Below are 18,427 nucleotides of genomic sequence, written 5' to 3'. Positions count from 1 at the left end.
TTAAAAGGGGGGGGGGGGTAATAACTATGAGTGTAATGGGTATTAATCCATAATAACCAATCACAAATCATTTTTTACCAGGCTAATTTCAACTGACTGAGGTGTTTCTAAAAGTTAAACAGAAAATCCAGTGACTGCAGTGATAGATGCACAGAACAATGATCTCACCAACGGAGACCTGACGGACATTAGAAACCAATGGGTGATTTAACTGACTAGCATGAACCAGGAACAAGATATAAGTTTTGGGTGGATTGACCTTTAAAACAATTAATTTTGTTTAATATTTCAGATAGTATGAAATATTATTTGCCTTTTAATATGACCTACAATCCTGCATGGTGCTAATCAGGGGTATTAGTTGGTTTTATTGCAGCTTGTATAGTTAAATCCTGGTAATATAAATTGCTAAGCCAATACAAATAAATCTACCTAAACACAGATTATAAAAGCCTCAAGTGACATGCCTAGATAATCTCAGGGCTGGATGGTGACTCTGTAGGGCTTTAAGGAATGTGACACTTTCGGGTTCCTCTAACTTATACTGGATTATTTTTCTAATTGACTACCGCTCATAACATACATATAGACAGATAAACTTCTCAGGGAGATTATCAAATATATAACGTTTATGCCTCATGTTATGTAAATAACTTCAACAAATAATCATATATTACCACATATTTTATGTGCCATATGTCTAACTTAATATCCAATAAAACATATATGCATTATTCTTACTGTCATTTTATTTTACTGTACCCACAATCTTTAGGTCTCATGTACTGAACACTACATTCAGATATGTAATGCATACATTTTTTTAATAGATCTGAATGCAGCTGTATTATTTTCTATGGGCCCATACACGCAGCAGTGGGGAACTCCATAATCTGGAGCTGTATGCAGCTGCATAAAAAAATTGAAAAGTCTGTGTCCGTGATGAGTATTTCTCTGTAGTTACTCTTGTATTACATAAATATTAATATTTTAAAGTAGAAAATCCTGTCTGTTTACTGTCTAGGCAGGAAATCATCAGTGCCCTGTCATGCCTTGTGGATTGACTAATGCCCTGCTGCTGTGCTGACACCAACATTGCAAAAGATGTGTACCAAGGACAACTAATAGCTGTTGTAGAGCAGCACCAAGAACTTTGGGATTCTGAACATCACAGATTATCAGATTTTCAGTGCCAAGGACAAGGAGAAAAGAGGTGAGTGCATTTCTCTGTCTATAGACATGTCTGTTTGTTCTGTTAATGAGACACTGAAAAATAAGTTTAACACACATGTCCCTGCTCTGTCTTATTTATCACATAGTGTCTGAGCCAATGGCCATCCTGTTTGGGTCCGCTTGGCAGGTTGCCTGCATAGCGTATGATGCTGTGCAGGTAGCCAGAGGCATAGAACAGGCCTTTTCAAGTTCCCATTCACATGAATAGGAGACTGCGCTTGCCCATCCTTAGGGATGCAGCATTCAAGAGCACTCTGTCTCTTTTCACTTCAGTTCTGACTTATGACCTCTGGATATGTTAGCACACAGCGAGTACATGATATACGCATGTCTGTGCTTTGTGGTAATGCATTTTTTAGTGTGTCTGTTAGTCCATGATTTCTGGACTGTTAATGCAAAGTGTTAAGTGAAATGGTGGATCCTGAACCCCAAACCCCACTCACTAGGTGACTGTGACTGTTGGTACAACCCTCAGCATGTCTTTCCTCCCTGCACTGAGCTCTGTACTGTTAGTTAGTTTACTGCTAGTAAACCTGACTTTTATAGGGAGGGGACTGGTACATTAGAAAATCCTCATGATTGGCCTTTCTAAGCAACCTGACCAAAGTTCAAAGGCCAGTATGTGCATGATTGGTAATAGTTGCTATAGCAGGAAACAAATGAATTTGTTTTTTTCATATTGCACACAATTTGAGTTTAGGGTAAACCCATGGTCGACCTGAACCCAAAGCTCTTCCCTAGTAGCAACCAGATAAACGTTAAAAATGATACATTAGCTTTTGCTGCACTGTTCCAGAATGACAATGATCTGTGTTACATACAATTAGCATAATCTATTGAAAGAGACAGGCATGGAAACATAGTTTTTTGAGTGTCTGGAATTAGATTTATATATTAGCATATTTTCTTAGAAGAACAAAATTAAACATTCTAATTGGTAATCAATTATTATTGCTAAAATAGATTAAATTGGTCTTCCTTTTAAAATAATAACCTGATTTTGTAGTTTGTTATTAGATTAATTTTAGTTACATGTTCTTTGTAATACCTCATAAGTAAAATATGGCCATCATTATACAATAATTTTAATCACTATATCTATAATGTGTTCCTCATAATTCTCCATCCGATCCCAGTTTGTCGCGAATCTCCCATATCTCGGGGCGTTTGTGGCTGTAAGTCAGTCATAATTTTCTTTGCTCCTCCACTTTTCCTTACTATTTCATTTCCGTTTACAACATATCATGTCCCTACTAAGAGACTCAGTTATTTCTTTTAACAGTTGAAATTGCTAGAAGTGATTTAACTGTCATTTAATTTGATTCCTCTCTTCTGTCTGAGGAGAAATATGTTTAATGTACTGGAAATTATGTTAATAAGAAAAAGCATTATCTCATTTAATGAAATAAATACACAAATATTTCAAAATAAAATAAAGAAGCAATCTTCACCACGGAAATGTCTCTTATGGTTTGCATAAAATAAACAAATGGGAAAATTCATGAATACATTGAAAGTCTAACAAAAAAGAGGTTCGCGCTTTTAAAACACAAAGAAAGAATGGTATCTGCAATGCATATCATCTGACCATTGGAAATATAGCGTGGCAGCGACATTTGTCAGGAATATTTCTAAGGCTTCATGCTGAAAGGAAAAAGAGAACATTGTATTACATGCATAACAGAAAACATTACTGTGCATTGTATTGTTACTACTTACGCATTACGTTCTTAGAAGGCATTGGTCTTTTTCAAGAAGGATATATTCTAGCAATAAATTAAAATTGTAAAGCATAAGTAAAACTACAGTAACGCTATGTAAAGAATACATGAAGATTGTAAATTCAGGCCTGGATTTGTAGAGCGGAAACATAGGTCAAAACCTAGAGCAATCAGCCTTTAGAAGAAAGACAAGCTGTCATTCATTTCAGCATTTATTTCTAAATAAGTTTGGAGTTAGGCACAAGTGGAATGGAAGCTAGTACCCAAGTGAGTTATCTGTGTCTCAACTACCTTTTCAAAGTTGAACTATAGGCAGATATAAAAGACACAAATGATTGAAGTTCAGTAATCATTAATACATCTTAAATGTATTTTCTAACTACAAGCAGTATACGTGGCTGCATTTGACCTGCTTTTGCCTCTTGCAGTCCATGTACCGCAGATCTGGAGTGTGCGAGGAAGAAGCAGCACAAGGAGCCAATCGGTTCATGTTTCGACAAGAAGCATGTTAAAGAGAAACAGTGACAGAGGGATGAGCGCATCATTGTGCTTTTTCCTCTTTTACTGTCACATTCACAACCTGGGCTCAAATGAAGTGGGTTGAATCATGTTGGCCATCAAACTGAGGAATCTAGAAAAAGAGTACTGTGGGAGCAAAATCTCTTGATCAAAGTGGAATATTGCATCAAAAACTAGTTTAATTATTGTTTGCATTTTATCTAGTTATTTGTATTTATGTCTTATTATTTTTGGCTAGAGTTCTATTTATAAGACTTTAACGTCACTCCCTTTCATCTGGACTTCAAAATTATTTGTTCATTCTACATGGGGATACTATCAGAGATAGAATGATGTCATAATTTGGTTTTGTCGTGGTTGTGAAAGATCAGACCTGTTAATTGGGAGGCAGTTATATAGCCAGCATTTGATTCTACTGTATATGCCAACAACCACACAGCATTAAATATAAAATTGTTTCATAACGTTTCCCTTCAAAATACTCTCTCTTATATATGTTTGCACTTAAAATATATTAGAGGATGAAAATTTCACTACACGTGGAATGTGTAAAAAAAAAAAGCCTCTACTGGGCTTTGCACTGGTTTAGTGGAGGGCTTTTTGTTTCTTTTTAGCCTACCTCATTATAACCTATCTTGTTGCTTCTTAAACCATACTGCATAGAAGCCATGGTTTCCATACACTGAACTGATAATGGCCAGAAAGCCTTGATCAACTATATGCAGCTTGAAATAAATGGCTCTATAATACTAGACTGTATCTGTTCTGTAACCAATGTGCACAAAAGGCTCAGGAGGGAAAAGGAATGGTTTGCATGGCTCTTCCTAATATAAGGATTAAAGTCCTTATTTTTAAAATTTGTGATGAAAGTTAGATATGAAAATACCGTATATTTTAAGATGTACAAAATCTGTTTTTTCTTTATTGTGCCTCAACATACACTTTAAATAATATTTAATAAGGGATTGGGCCTTACAAAAGTGGGATTTTCCTTTGCACATGATTAGATGATTGAAGTAAAAAAAAGCTTTTAGTACATCTTTAATAAATCAGTATCATTGAGCAAAAAACGCATTTGCTAATATACTGTCAGATGAGAAAGGTGACACACAAGAAGAAAAGTTGCCAGCAACATCTCAGCATTTCTGATGATACTATGTAAGAAAATAATAAATAATGTGGTCCAGGTGAAGGAATATGTATGTGTGACAATCATTATCCAAATGGTAATACCATTAGCATGGGCAATACTGTATACTGATAACTGCATGTAATTATTGCATGTAATGATAGTATTAAGTATATTAAGTCACATGGCATAACATACAGTTTTTAGAAAATAATATTTTTCATAAAAGTGATCCTTTAGAAATGGCAAACAGGTCTTTATTTTTATGTATTTTTAAATAAATAATACATAAATGCACATAGGAGAATAAAAGGTTGTGTATATAATACAAAATGCATTATTTTTTTGTTCCTTTTAATCTGTAAACAATAACAGAACAACAGTGCGCTATTTTTAAGGGATTGCATGTTATTTCAAGCTTGCCTCAAATCTTTTTTAAACATATGGCAAGCAATCAGGTCTGCAATCACTGGTTTCATATTATGTAGAGCATGATTTCAGTATTATGCTGTTATCCATCTGTTTCTGTAGGAAAAGACATGAACCTTTGTATAAGAGGTCAGTTGTTTCATTGCAAACTGCATTTGAGAACTTCATCTTTGTTCACTTGAGATCGTTTTTGTGATTCACTTCAAACAATCAGCACATCTTGTACAGACAACTGACAGGTGAAACTACAACAGAATTAGGCCAATTTAATCTTAGTCTAAATTTATATGAGGAAGCAAGATGTTTGTGACTGCTACTCTGTCTTCCTATGGAAAGAATACCATTAATCTTAGTCATTTTAAAATATTCTAATTTTGCCCAAATTTTCTTTTAGAATGCAGAATGAAGATAAAAATAAAACAAATTGTTCAGCATGCTTCAATACATTTGCTCATATCAAATAGGTAATCAAATATGGATGAAGAAATTCCATATGTTGTCCTATAGGTTGTTGTATAAATTAACCTCTAAAGAGAAAGAGGATGAATTGAACACCAGAGACACCTTTGCTATTGCAATCTTTAGCTCTGACCTATGTGATCAGCAGCATGGGATGTTCTAAAGTTATGGATCGAAAAAGACACAAAAAGGTACACTAAATATTATTTGTTTTTACTAAATAGCAGCTATCCAAGCTCTAAGGAAGCACAGGGAGGGAGATCTAGGAAAGTCCATTATCTATGCTTTGCCTAGATAAATCAATTCAATTGCTTGCAAGCCACAAGAGCACAAGGAAATAGACATTCTTTAAATTTTTTCCATTTTTCTTTTTTGGTGTTAGCTTTTACTTTCTGTGAAAAAAATTGTATTCCTTAGGAGCCATTTAAATCTCATTGCAACTAGACACATGATGTAAGCCTGCAACAAAAAAAATAGTTTTGGGTCATTTTGGATTTTTATTTCCCCAATTTTTGGGATTTCGGATAAAAAATTTGATTCGGTTCAATATTCAGATTTTGTAGCCAACCAAAATTTTGTTTTGGAAAGTTTCATAACAGGAAGTCACATGACAGTGCCTGTAATGCACACCTAACAGTCATATAAAAATCTGATTGGCCAGAGAACAGTCACATGTCCGATTTAGTTTCATTTTGAACGGAATTCAGGCAGGTCCGAATTTTCGTTAAAAAACCATTCACATTCGTTCACATGTAGACGTGTTCAAATTCGGATATTCGGATGCATCTGAATGTCTGAATTTAACAAAATTCAGACGAATATCCATTTGGAATTAAACTAAATTTACACGTCTAATTGCTGACAGCCACCTTAATTTCACAAACTTCCTTAACTTCACATCCCCCAGTGAATCCACCAAAAAGACAAAATTTCAACTTCTGGCTGCAGTCCAGCCCCAAGGACTGGTATTTCATAGTTTTAAGTAGAAAGCCTAAAGCAAATAATTCCAATAAACAATCCAAATTAGTTGATCTTTTCTGCTATAGAAATAACAGCTTGATTATTTAAACACAAAGGGTGTTAAAGTACAATAATTGGTTTGCTTATAAACAATAAAAAACCCTCATCAGGATGAAGCCAGCATGAAGTGAGAATCCTTTGCCTGCTTTACAATGGCTTCACACACAAGCTTTTGTCTTAAATGGGGACTGTCTGGACTTATCTCAATCATCATTCTAGTGCACATAGCAATTGAATGGTTTTAAAGCTATCCAATTCTCACGGGTAGCTTCAAACCACTTAAATTTGTTTTCTAATTTAACTTACAGTACTGTATTGTACAGTTTTAGAACATACTCCAGTGGGATACAGACAGCAATAAAACCTTAACCCTAGTTTTAACCTTTCCACACAAAATAGGGCTTGTTCACACTATATACAGTGCGTTCCAGAGCGGTTAGCTGTATCGCATCCTGGCTGGCTTCCTGCGTTCAGGGGTGAGAGGGGGCGTGGCGGTGCATTGCATTAAATGGCCACCGCAGGCATGGCTCCCACCCGCAGTGCTATCACCCGCACCAGAAAGCATGGCACATCGATGCCTGCATTCCGGTCCAGTGCAATCTGAAAAAATTGCGCAAGTAGCATTTTTTCAGATTGCACTGGACCTGAATGCAGGCATTGATGTGCCACGAGTTCTGGTGCCGGAAATCACATTGCGGGCATGAGCATGGCTGCTGCACCATTGACTTCAATGCACCGCCAAACCCTCTCCCGCCCCAGAACACAGGAAGCCGTCCGGGATGAGCTAACCACTTTGGAACCCACTGTATATGGTGTTAACAAGCCCTAAATACTGTTAAAACTTCTCCAGAAACCTTTTATTATTATTTTACCATTACATATGAAATGGTAGTTTGGTTTTTTAAATTACTTTAGAATGATAAAAAGCTAACATTTTGAATAAAATAAATATTTTCATTGTATCTATATTAATTCCTGCTATCAATGATAGCTCATGTTCTTCATATTGTTTGGTTGTCTTTTAATTGCTTCTAACAGTAGGAGGGAGCTTTAATTGATTAAAACGAAAAGACAATCTGTGTGTTTAATTCCCAAATTTGATGCACTCAACAGAAGGAAAGTATTTTACTCTAAGTGTATTTTTTACTGGAGCACTCCAGGAATATGAGCATTTACATAGTACACCTGAAATACAGTAGCTAAACAGCACGCGAAAGAAGATTAAGAGGTGCTTAAAAGACATAAGAATGCAATTCATTACCCTGTAGCTACTTACTGTGAATATGTGTGTATTGAACAAATGACAACACAAAGGGCTACTGCTTAAAGGAAAACTATAATAGGTTTGTGTCAATTATATTTTTATTTTACATTTCATTTTCTTTTAAGGTTTACACATTTTTAAAATATATTTTATATACCTTATATAAACAATAGGATGTGGCACAAAAAATATGTTCTGCGATTAAAATGTAGTTATCCTTTCAATAAAGTAGATAGCATTTCTTGGCACAATTCATGAGTGAACAACGTTCAAGTTTAAAACTGCCCGAAACTGTTAAAAGAATAAATGCATTTTAATTGCTGAGCAGAAATATGGTACTGCATTCAACTATTTGCATAGAAATGTTAACAGTGGAGTTGCAGCCCATTTAGTGCATGTATTTTTGGGCATAAATGGACACTTGTTTACATGCAGCTGACTCTACCATTTTATATAAAGCCTGACTGAAGTTTCACACTTTATTTACATCTTTATATCTAATCATTTATATATTATGTATATTTTAAAAATGTTTTCTTGGAAAAAATAAATAAAATACAAATACAATAAATAAAATACAAATACAAAATGCTGATTCCTCCATTCACACTCCAGTGCACTATGCTGGCATAGCTGAACCACAGATATACCCCTCATCACAAATGTCCTCATATGGACTTGTGTTGCAAAGAAAAAGGAGGGGCATGGCAGACCATTAATAGAGTGTGCTGGGCTAATTGTTATGCCTATTGGACTGTGTAGTCATATTTAGACATTCTGCAAAGCTACAGGGTAGAAGATGTAAGACTATGAAAATGGAGATTGTTAATAAAATGTCTATCCATATACATATCAATTTCTTCAACTTAAAAGTGATATTCAAGTCAAAAGAATTGTAAGCTATTTCAAATGCTGATGAAATAACTTACCATGGCTGCTGCTCCTTGATGTTTAAATGTTTTAGTTTCCTGCAGAATCAGCTGGTCTCCTGAGCCCTGGCCCTGATATCCTGTTTAGAGTGACTCCTTTCTCAAGCAGATTGCTAGGCAGTAGTGATTGGCTGAACACACCTGAGTTCAGTTGTAACTCGAACTTTAGAACAAGGAAAAAGTTTGAACTTAGAACTTAATGTAAGTCTATGGGACCAGAACTCAGAAAATCAAATGTCCCCATTTTGAAGGCTTACATGCAAGTAAATGGCCATAAAAAGTGTATGGGGATCCGGGTACTGCCCTGGGGGACATGTATCAATGCAAAAAACACTTTAAAAAAAATACAGTTTTTAAAGTAGCAGTGATTTTAACATTGCTTAAAGTGAAACAATAAAAATGAAAAATCAATTGAAATATCATGCCCGGGGGGTCCCCTTAAACTGCCTGTAACGTGGCACATCTGTACGATGTATAGAACCTACTGCAGCAAAAATTACATTTATAAAGAAAAGAAAAAAAGTTACATTTAAATTGCTGGTAATTGGTTTTCCCTTAATCTTGTAAACAACTGCTTGGGGCGGCAGCCTGTATGAAGAGGCCACATTTTAGGACACTCGGAACAAGGTTAGAGATTTTTTGGATAAATTCTGGTGTCTCTTTTGCAGAAGTTGGATGAAAGTAACAACAGGTGCATTAAAATTGGGCCTTTAGTTTCTTGACGAGTGCAGGATTTGACCCTGTTCTAAAATTCAAATGAGATATACCTGTCATACAGGTGTGGAAAAAATGGGCCTTTGGTGTTGCTGCCTCCCCACTGTAACGCTTGATGAGCGCCAGGATGGGCCCTGATGTAAAAAATTCAAATTATATGCACCTGCCACACACCTGTCTCCTTGTTGGCCTTTCAGACATGACGCGGGGCTTATTATAAAATTTTATTGGAGAATGTGGGATGGGAAATTGGTGCTTGGTTGCAATACTTTACTGCATGTGGTGCTTGGTGCGCTATAAACGGTTGTACAATGGTTTATTTTTATTTTTTTAAACAGGAACACCTGCGACGCAGAAGGGGGAACACCTGCGACGCAGAAGGGGGAACAACAATGAGGCAGCAAAAGAACCTGCTGATGAAAAAAATTATAAATAAAAATGGGAACAATGGTGACACAAAAAAAAAGACAGTGAATATACATCACAGAAAATAATACTATACAGAGTACTGTATATAGCATTAACATGCTGTACAAAGCACTGACACCCTTTAGCTTACACTATATAACAACAGCAACACACTACATAAGGCTGCGGTGTAAGCAGCCTTATATAGTGTGGGGCTGGGACTTAGCTGTGAGCCATGATTGGGCAAAGTCTTCATTACTTTGCCCAATCATGGCTCTTACAGTGCACTGTGCCGTGATTAGGTGTGTCTATGCCTGTGGTCAGGTGCATTGCTTTACCCAATCAGGGCTCTCACAAGCCACTGTGCGGTGCGCAGTGCCTTGTGAGGCACTCAGTGCGCGAACAGCCCGCTGAACGCCCTGACAGTTTGTGTGTTCACCAAACACTAGAACTAGCGATGTTCAAGTTGAACTGTTGTTCGACTCGAACATCAAGCCCATCCCTATTAGGCAGTCACCCTTGTGTGTGCTAGTCAGCTGTGTGTATCTCCACAAACACACAGACATAGCAAATCAAGCTACTTCCCTACCCCCCTTGCCCCCTTTCCTCCCTTTTCCAAGCTAGTAGATGAACAATTGCTGGAGTCTGCACTGTCCTATGTGATCTTGTACTGGAAAGGAAGTTAAGGGAAGCTAATCTGAGAGACTTTGAAGCAGCTCTTCAGAAGCATGATGATTGTAAGTGTTTTTGCAAAAATGTAAAGCAATGCTTTCATGGGAAATGTATATATATATATTTGATCTGGATTCATTATTTAAAAAGTTTGAGAGTTTTATATTACTTTAAGTTGGCCTTTAATACAGAATGCACCTCAGGATCCTCAGAGCCCTGTAGTGAGTCATTGTTCTGACTCATTCGTTTATGTGTCATGGACAGGTGGGCAACTGACACCCAGCATGTCATAAGTTATGCCAGCTCAGAGACATACTTGTCAAATAGCTTCTAGTTACTAAAAACACAAGTTAACTGTTTACTGAGCTGTAAACTCTCTCTCTTACACACACAGTAATGTATGACCTTTATCACTTTATAACATCTAACTCTGCTAGAAAGAAGGCATGGGGCAGATCAACATGGTGACATCATTCATACAGTGTCCCTTTTCAGACATGAACGAAGATAAATTAATCACGTGCTGGCCCGTTCTTATACTTGATGTTAGATAAATGAACAGAGGTGTTACCAAGTGGCAAAAAAAAGATGTGAATGCATACAGGAACTAAAAGAAAACCAAAAAAATAAATATAAAAATGCCCTTCTACCTTTGGAAATAAAATATGTTTTTCCATTTATGAGCTGATCTGCATGGGCCTTAGACATCCACATTGCAGATGTCTGACCACCTCAATTCTATCAGATAATGAAAAGCAAAGAATGTGTGTTTCTGTGAGCCCAGACATGGGCAGCTGATAAAGGACATCTATGACACACTTTCCCCAGGTCTACACAGGTGATTATAGCTTTTCCCTTCTGAGATACTTAATCAAGCGTTGACAATCAACAAACTGAAATTAATGTGATGCTACAAAAAATGATTGTTAACAAGTTAAATCTTTAGGTAGCAAAAGTCTGTGCAATCCTAGCGTGAGGCTATTCAGAGATTAAAGTTCAGTAGCTTACATCGAAAAAATTATCTCCTCTATTTCTCTGACTTCAATCAAGAAACATGCATTTGTCTACACAAAGTCATTTACTGTATTTATATGACTTAAAGTTCCTTAAGTTTAAAAAAAATAAGTACAGACATTAAGACTGCAAGCAAAGGAAGAAGAGCTATTACATTGACTCACATACAAGCAATATATAATACCCTGACATAAAAATATCTGTTAATACAGGGCTCAAAATTTCCACTCGCCTGCTCGCATTTGGCGAGTAAAAATAAAGTGAGGGCAAGTGGAAATTTGGGTCTCCAAGTAACGGTCCGCGGTCCAATTCCGGCCCGCGAGCCGGTACTATGTGGCCCGCAGCCAGCTGGCATATCAGGCACACGGTCGCAGATCGCATACCTGACTTGCGGGGGCAGCTCCATTGTCTGCATCTGTGTCGGATGCAGACCGCAGAGCAGCTCCTGTCAGCTCTGGCTTCCTGCGGCAGGAGCTCTGACAGTTCTGAGCTCCGGCCGAAAGTAAGGATGGATCGATCCCAGGTTATCTGGGGGTGACTAGTGAGATCTGGTGCAGACATCTCTAATCACCCCCAGATAACCAGGGATCGATCCTGCTCACAGCCTCCTCCCTGCAAAAACGTGAACAGGTTAGGGGGCTGGGGGGGAGGTTTGAGTGTATTATTATTATGTGTGTGGTGGGGCGGGTTAATAAGGGGGAGTATATTATTTTATGTATGGGGCTTAATAAGAGGGGAGTATATTATTTTATGTGTGGGGGGGGTTACAAGAAGGGGGAGGGGATTATTTTTTGTGTGCGGGGGGAATTTTTAAAATTATATTTGTGTATTTGTGCGGGGGGGGGAGGGGGTTGTAACGTTGAGAAGTCTATTATTGTGTTTTAAGCTGCCCATACACCTTACAACCATCGCACGGCTTTCGTTATGCGATGGTTGTAAGGTCATTAAAATCTCGTACGATCTGCCCATCTTGGACAGGCAGATCGTACTTGCGATCATCGCTGAGCGGAGGGCTTCCGATGATTGCAGTGCTGAGCGGACAGTGTGCGCTTGCCACCAACCCAGCAGGTTTTCCAGCGTGCTAGGAAGACGAGAGTCGTACGACCTTACAGTCGCACACTATCCATACACCTGCCTATTATCGTACAATCGCGGGATCACCCACAACTATCGTATGATAATCGCCAGGTGTATGGACACTTTTAGTGTATGTGTATATTAGGCCCCATTCACACCTACAGTATATTTCAGGTGTGATTAGAGATTCCTGTGTCAGGAACTTGCGTTTTCCTGCAGCAGGAATCCCTAATCTGCCGTCTACAAGCGGCAACTATCATAAGATAATAATTATCATAAGATTATTTAAGAGGGTGTGTTTAGGGGCGGAGTTAAGGCCGGGACAGGGTAAGGGTTAGGTGGGGCAACTGGTGGCTAGTAACTCTTAAGGCCTGGCTATTAGCATAGGACTTGAAATTGTGAGCCCTGAACTGTTAATATATTGCAAAATTATGTTTTTTTTAGTTGATTTCTTTCTTTTATTAGTCTTTGCTGCTTTATTAGTATAACCCCAGAATGATCTCTTCATAAAAATAAGGTAAGGGGGTCATTTATAATGGAGATTGGATATCACTATCTACTCTCAGCTAAAAAAACAAACACTAGGGGGGTTATTCACTATGGAGCCGTAGGATCCAGCAGTAGCTTCGGCTGATCCTTCGGCTTGCTTCGGCCACCTGAGCCCTTCTGTTCAGTCGAACCGAAGGGCTGCTGTACGGGCTATTCACAAGCCGAGCCGAAGGCATATGAAGGCATACACAAATGACAGCTGGGCGGAGCCAGTTCCGCCCAGTTGTAATGACAGATCAGTGTCCCCGAATGACCTGGGGACACTGATCTGTCATTAAACAATAACAACTGAGCTGAGGCGGCCCTGACCTCACGGGCGGCTTCACCCAGTTGTTATTCATTGGTCGGGATCTGCTAGAAGACTCTGGCAGGTGCCGGCCAATAGGAAACAGTTGAGTAGAGCCAGCGGTGATGTCACCTCTAGCTCTGCCCATTTGTTTTTATTTTGCCAGCATCTGTCAGATGCTTCATGGTGCGGCAGTAGTTCGTAGTGTGCGGTCAGGTCAGCATGCGTCATTTTTTAAAACATTGCTTTTAATTATTTTTCTTTTTTTTAAATATTTAATTTTTTTTAATTTTCCTATTTTTTCACTTTAAAAAAAAAAAATGTCAAAATTTTCCCCCCCACTTTTTTCTATTCTGCTTGCTACTTCAGAGCTACCGAGCAGAATAGCCGAGCTGAGTGGCGCTATGAGAATAGGTGTGAATGGCAGCGAGTGAGCTGCCGGAGCCTCTGCATCGGCTGAGTCAAACTCCTGCACTTCAGCTCAGCCTAACTTGCAGAGCATGTTCGGCTGACTGAAGGCAGCTGATGTACAGCTGATTTTAGCCGATTTATGGGTGAAATCAGCCATACGAGGCTGAAATAAGTAGCCAAACGCGGTTTGGCTCACTTCAGCTGGGTTTTGCACTCGGCTGCCTTCGGCAGCTTTGTGAATAACCCCCTAGGTTACATTACCACCACCACCACTACCTGCATTTAGGGGCCCATTCATAAAATGCAGGTCGAAGTTTGGAGCCAGTGGTATCTCACAGAGTTTTCACTGTTTAACGCAGCAGTCACAAGAATGGGTTCTCCTTCTGGATTTCTGTTTTTTTCCTAAGTAAATCTCTGTGCTTTATAAATGTGTGATTCCATTTTTTTAAGTAGAAGTATGGCCACAATAAGGTGATACTGCTACATGGACCTTTATGTCTTATATTTCTTCTTGTGTTTTTTATTTGTCTGACTTTGTTTCTCTGCCCCTCATGATGCTGTGTTGTTCCGCTACCTAAAAATAGCCCTTATTTTTAAAACTCTTCTATTTCTCTCACCTAAACAAGGTCTCCAAATATTTCATTTTAGAAGCAAACAATTCTCTTTATTAATCTAACTCCTGCCATCAGTGATGGTTAGTGATAACAAATCCGCTTGAAAATTAGGTGGACTGTAAATATGTGTTTGTTTAAATATGTGTTCAGCCAAAATCGCAGAAAAAAACTGGAGGTCACCCAGGGTGCTGTTTTTGGTGGCCCATAAAAAAGCAGTCACATGACGATCCATGCTTTATTTCATTCTTTTGTGCACTGGTCAGAGGTGTCAGGTGACTGACATTTTGCAGAAATCATGCCTATGCTGAGATAAAACACACAGCTTTGCCTAAACGTGAACAGTACAAGACAGTAGGCGTCATGCTGTGTGTTAAATATACTTGCAGTCCAGATCACTGCACAGCATAATCCACTAGTCTGAGTTCACCCTTCCATACTGCTCCTGTATAAGTAGATAATACAACATATTTGATCAATTAATACAATAAGGGACAGTGCTAGCCAGTTGTACAGAGGCACTGCATCTACATATAGAGAGCAGCACCACAAACTTACAGTACACTGTCAGCTGCACAAAGGATAATTATTTGTGCACAAGAAGAAGGGCTCCTCGGAGTTAACCATTTTTCATCCAGATTAAACAATATACTGTTACCTGTGTTTGCAGCCCAGATCACACTGCACGGACACTACTGCAAAGAGAGTGGACAGACTCTTTCTCCTCCAGATAAAACTGGCTCTATGGAAGTTGTGCGAATGATATAGGACACAGCAGCAATGAATGACATCCTAAGTAGCACAGGGGGGCGTATCCGTGATATTCAGTGGGTCTTGTGGGAGGATGCTACAATGAACTTCAATGAAAATGTAAAGCCATTTAATATGGGTGGGGGATAACAGCACAGTTTCCACAAAGCACTAGAGGAAGGAGTGTATGGTACAGAAACAGGTAAAGCGTAAGTTTCACTTTAATCACTATTTGTGAAACAGTGGCTTAAACAATGCAGTATTCACACCAGGATAGACTTGTGAGCTAGTAATAGCAACTGCTACTTTGACAGTGTGTAGGAGGTCTGGTAAGAATTTTTCTTGGGCATATAAAGTGTCATCAACAGCCTCTGGCTCATATTAAACAGATAAAAACTGGATATTTCTAGACATATATTAATTATAATTTGCATGCTGTAGGTAAAGCGTCATTATACCTGTTTCTAAAAATTGCAATAGAAAACTTTCAACGTTTATCTATTTTTTTTTAGAATATCCCAGTAAAAAAGCAAAAAAAATTGAGAGTGGAATAATTTTTATTAATTTCTAACTAATGAATATGTCACACCTTACCTGACACCACTCGCTGTGTATAGCTATTCATACCTCTCATTATAATAAATATCAAGTCAATGTAGTGTCAAATCGTCTACATTTATTTTCTGCAGAGCTTATCTAGTTGTTAATTGATTCCTCAGCAGTAACCAGGACTTCCTTTCCATAATAATTGCTTAAAGCGTAAATTGTTTTAATATAGAAGCCATCATCTTCAAGTTATTTTGACAAAGACTGATATATAATGATCTTGGAGGTCAGAATACCCTTTTTCTCTATGATTAGTACAGAAACATTAAAATAACTCTGCTAACAAAATGTAACATTATATGTTTGCTCTATGATGGTGACTTTTTTTTCTATAATAAATATTTATTTAGAGGTCCCTTAGGTAGTCAAGGGCAAATTGATTTATGTAAGAGAGTAATGGACACAGAATAATGTGTTCTGGTGGTACAAAAATATGTTTTTAATTTTATTGAAAAAATAAAGGGCAAAAATGGTTGAATTACTTCTTAATAAAAAAGCAAACTATGCCTAAGTTTACTATGTTTGTAACCCAACACCTTAGTTTATTTCCTGGGTACTCTGGTTGACTGTGATCTCCTCACTGGAATTCCCTATAAATGCCTATTAACATTCCCCATAAATGCAGATAAACAGGTTTCCACAATCTTAATAAGGGTATGTGGCAACAGGCCTAGGGCTAGTGTTAATGGGCAAATGTAGCTAGCTTTTTACAACATTTTAAGCTGCTTCTAATTTTTTTTCAGAATTCTTTCACAGGTGCAATTGATCCTCTTATGACCAGTATTTAATCTGTCTGCACAGGAACTATGTTCGCCCCAAAACTTTCATATGCCAAAAGAATATTAGGATATTTGCTACTTTGCAGTTGAGTGATCTAGTAGGAGCACTCAGCTCCAGGATCAAGCTAATAGCACTCAAGAGCACTGCAAAAGGTGATTAAAAAGTAAAAAATAATAAGAAACAAATTATTAAAAAAATTATTAAAAAATAAGAAAATTATTATAAAAAATAAAATAAAAAAATAAGAAGAAATAATTAAATAAAAAAAATAAAAAGTGATAAAAAAAGTTTAAAAAAATAAAGATACAGTAAAAAAAAAATGTAAACATTGTGGAACCTGGCCTTGGGGCGGCAGGGAGAGTAAATCCGGCCCTGGTTACATTCAATCCTTTTACCAATCCAGTTGACAGATAAATGAGGGAAATGCATCCTCCACTGAAAAATAAATAATTAACTACTTGTCTTAAAGTGATTCTCTAGCAAGTTGAAATAACATATTTTGTGTGCAAATAATATTTGTTGAAATTATTGCAAGTGCTTAAGACCACACAACTCTATGATCCCATTGTCACAAATTATACTTGAACTGCTCGCTTATTTTTATGAAGTATGAAAATCCTTAGGTTGGAAATGGGCAGGTAGAAGTCTCATTATGAACAATAGGCAGTAGAACATTAAGGGGTCTATTCACAAAGCTGCCGAAGGATCCAGCTGTAGCTTCGGCTGATCCTTCGGCTAGCTTCGGTTATAGGAGGCCTTCGGGTTCAGTAGAAGTTGGTCGAGCTGAAGGCATATGCTTCGGCTCGACTGAGCCGAGGCGAAATCCAAAGCGGGCTGAACGGCCGGCCATTGGCCAGCTGAAAGTCTGCTACTGACAGCTGGGCGGAGCCAGTCGTCATCTCACGGCTGGCTCCGGCCACTTACAATGACAGATCTGCGTCCCCTGGTTTCCAGGTAACCAAGGGACGCTGATCTGTCATTACAATGAGAACTCGGCAGAGCCGCCGAGTTCTCGGTGTGTAATGACAGTTCAGCATCCCCTGGTTACCCAGTAACCAGGGGACGCTGAACAGTCATGAGAGCTCAGCGGGGCCGGCCATGATATCACTGCTGGCTGCGCTGAGCTCTCTTGTAATGACACTTCAGCGTAATGACATTTAGATAGATATATATATATATATATATCTATCTATATATATACTGTGTATATATATATAGATAGATATATATAGATCTATATATAGATCTATATATGTTGACATATGGTAACAGGCTTACTTCTTAAACTGATCACTGTTTTTTTCCTGCAAGTTACTAAATTTCCTGTTTTGCTCCCACTAGATGTACACTTTTGCAACTAGTCATGGCTATCCTTTATTTGTAAACATTGTTAATAAAATTATTTCAGGAAAATATTGTAGCTAACTTTTTCACAGGCTTTATACCCATTTTCCTTAAAAAAAAAAAAAACAGCATGGCCAGTAGCCGCCGGAAAATTAAGTATTTTAATTCACACACAAAACTTACCAATTCAGTCATATGACTCATTAACAATGAGTGCCAATCTTAGTAAGTAGATTTGAATGCTGTGCTGCTTCATTGTCCCACTTCTTCCTTGAAAGTATAATGGGTATGATCTAAGAAAAACAAACCACCTTTCATGCAGTTCAACTCTTTTACTGCTTGTTGCCTTGTGACTGGTTTAATTGTGGGCTGTAATAAAGGTCATAATTAATATCCCAACACAGACACTAATAAACAATTTGAAATTGCCAGCATAATCAAATGATGCAAACATCCGTGAGCTACAAAAGTTCATTGCCGCAACTGACAATTTCTTAATTGT

Source organism: Nanorana parkeri, unplaced genomic scaffold (assembly GCF_000935625.1).
Source record: "Nanorana parkeri isolate BGI_ZX_2015 unplaced genomic scaffold, ASM93562v1 scaffold934, whole genome shotgun sequence".
NCBI classification, from domain to species: Eukaryota; Metazoa; Chordata; class Amphibia; order Anura; family Dicroglossidae; genus Nanorana; species Nanorana parkeri.
The sequence above is the reverse complement of the archived record's forward strand: the minus strand, read 5'-3'. Positions refer to the sequence as shown.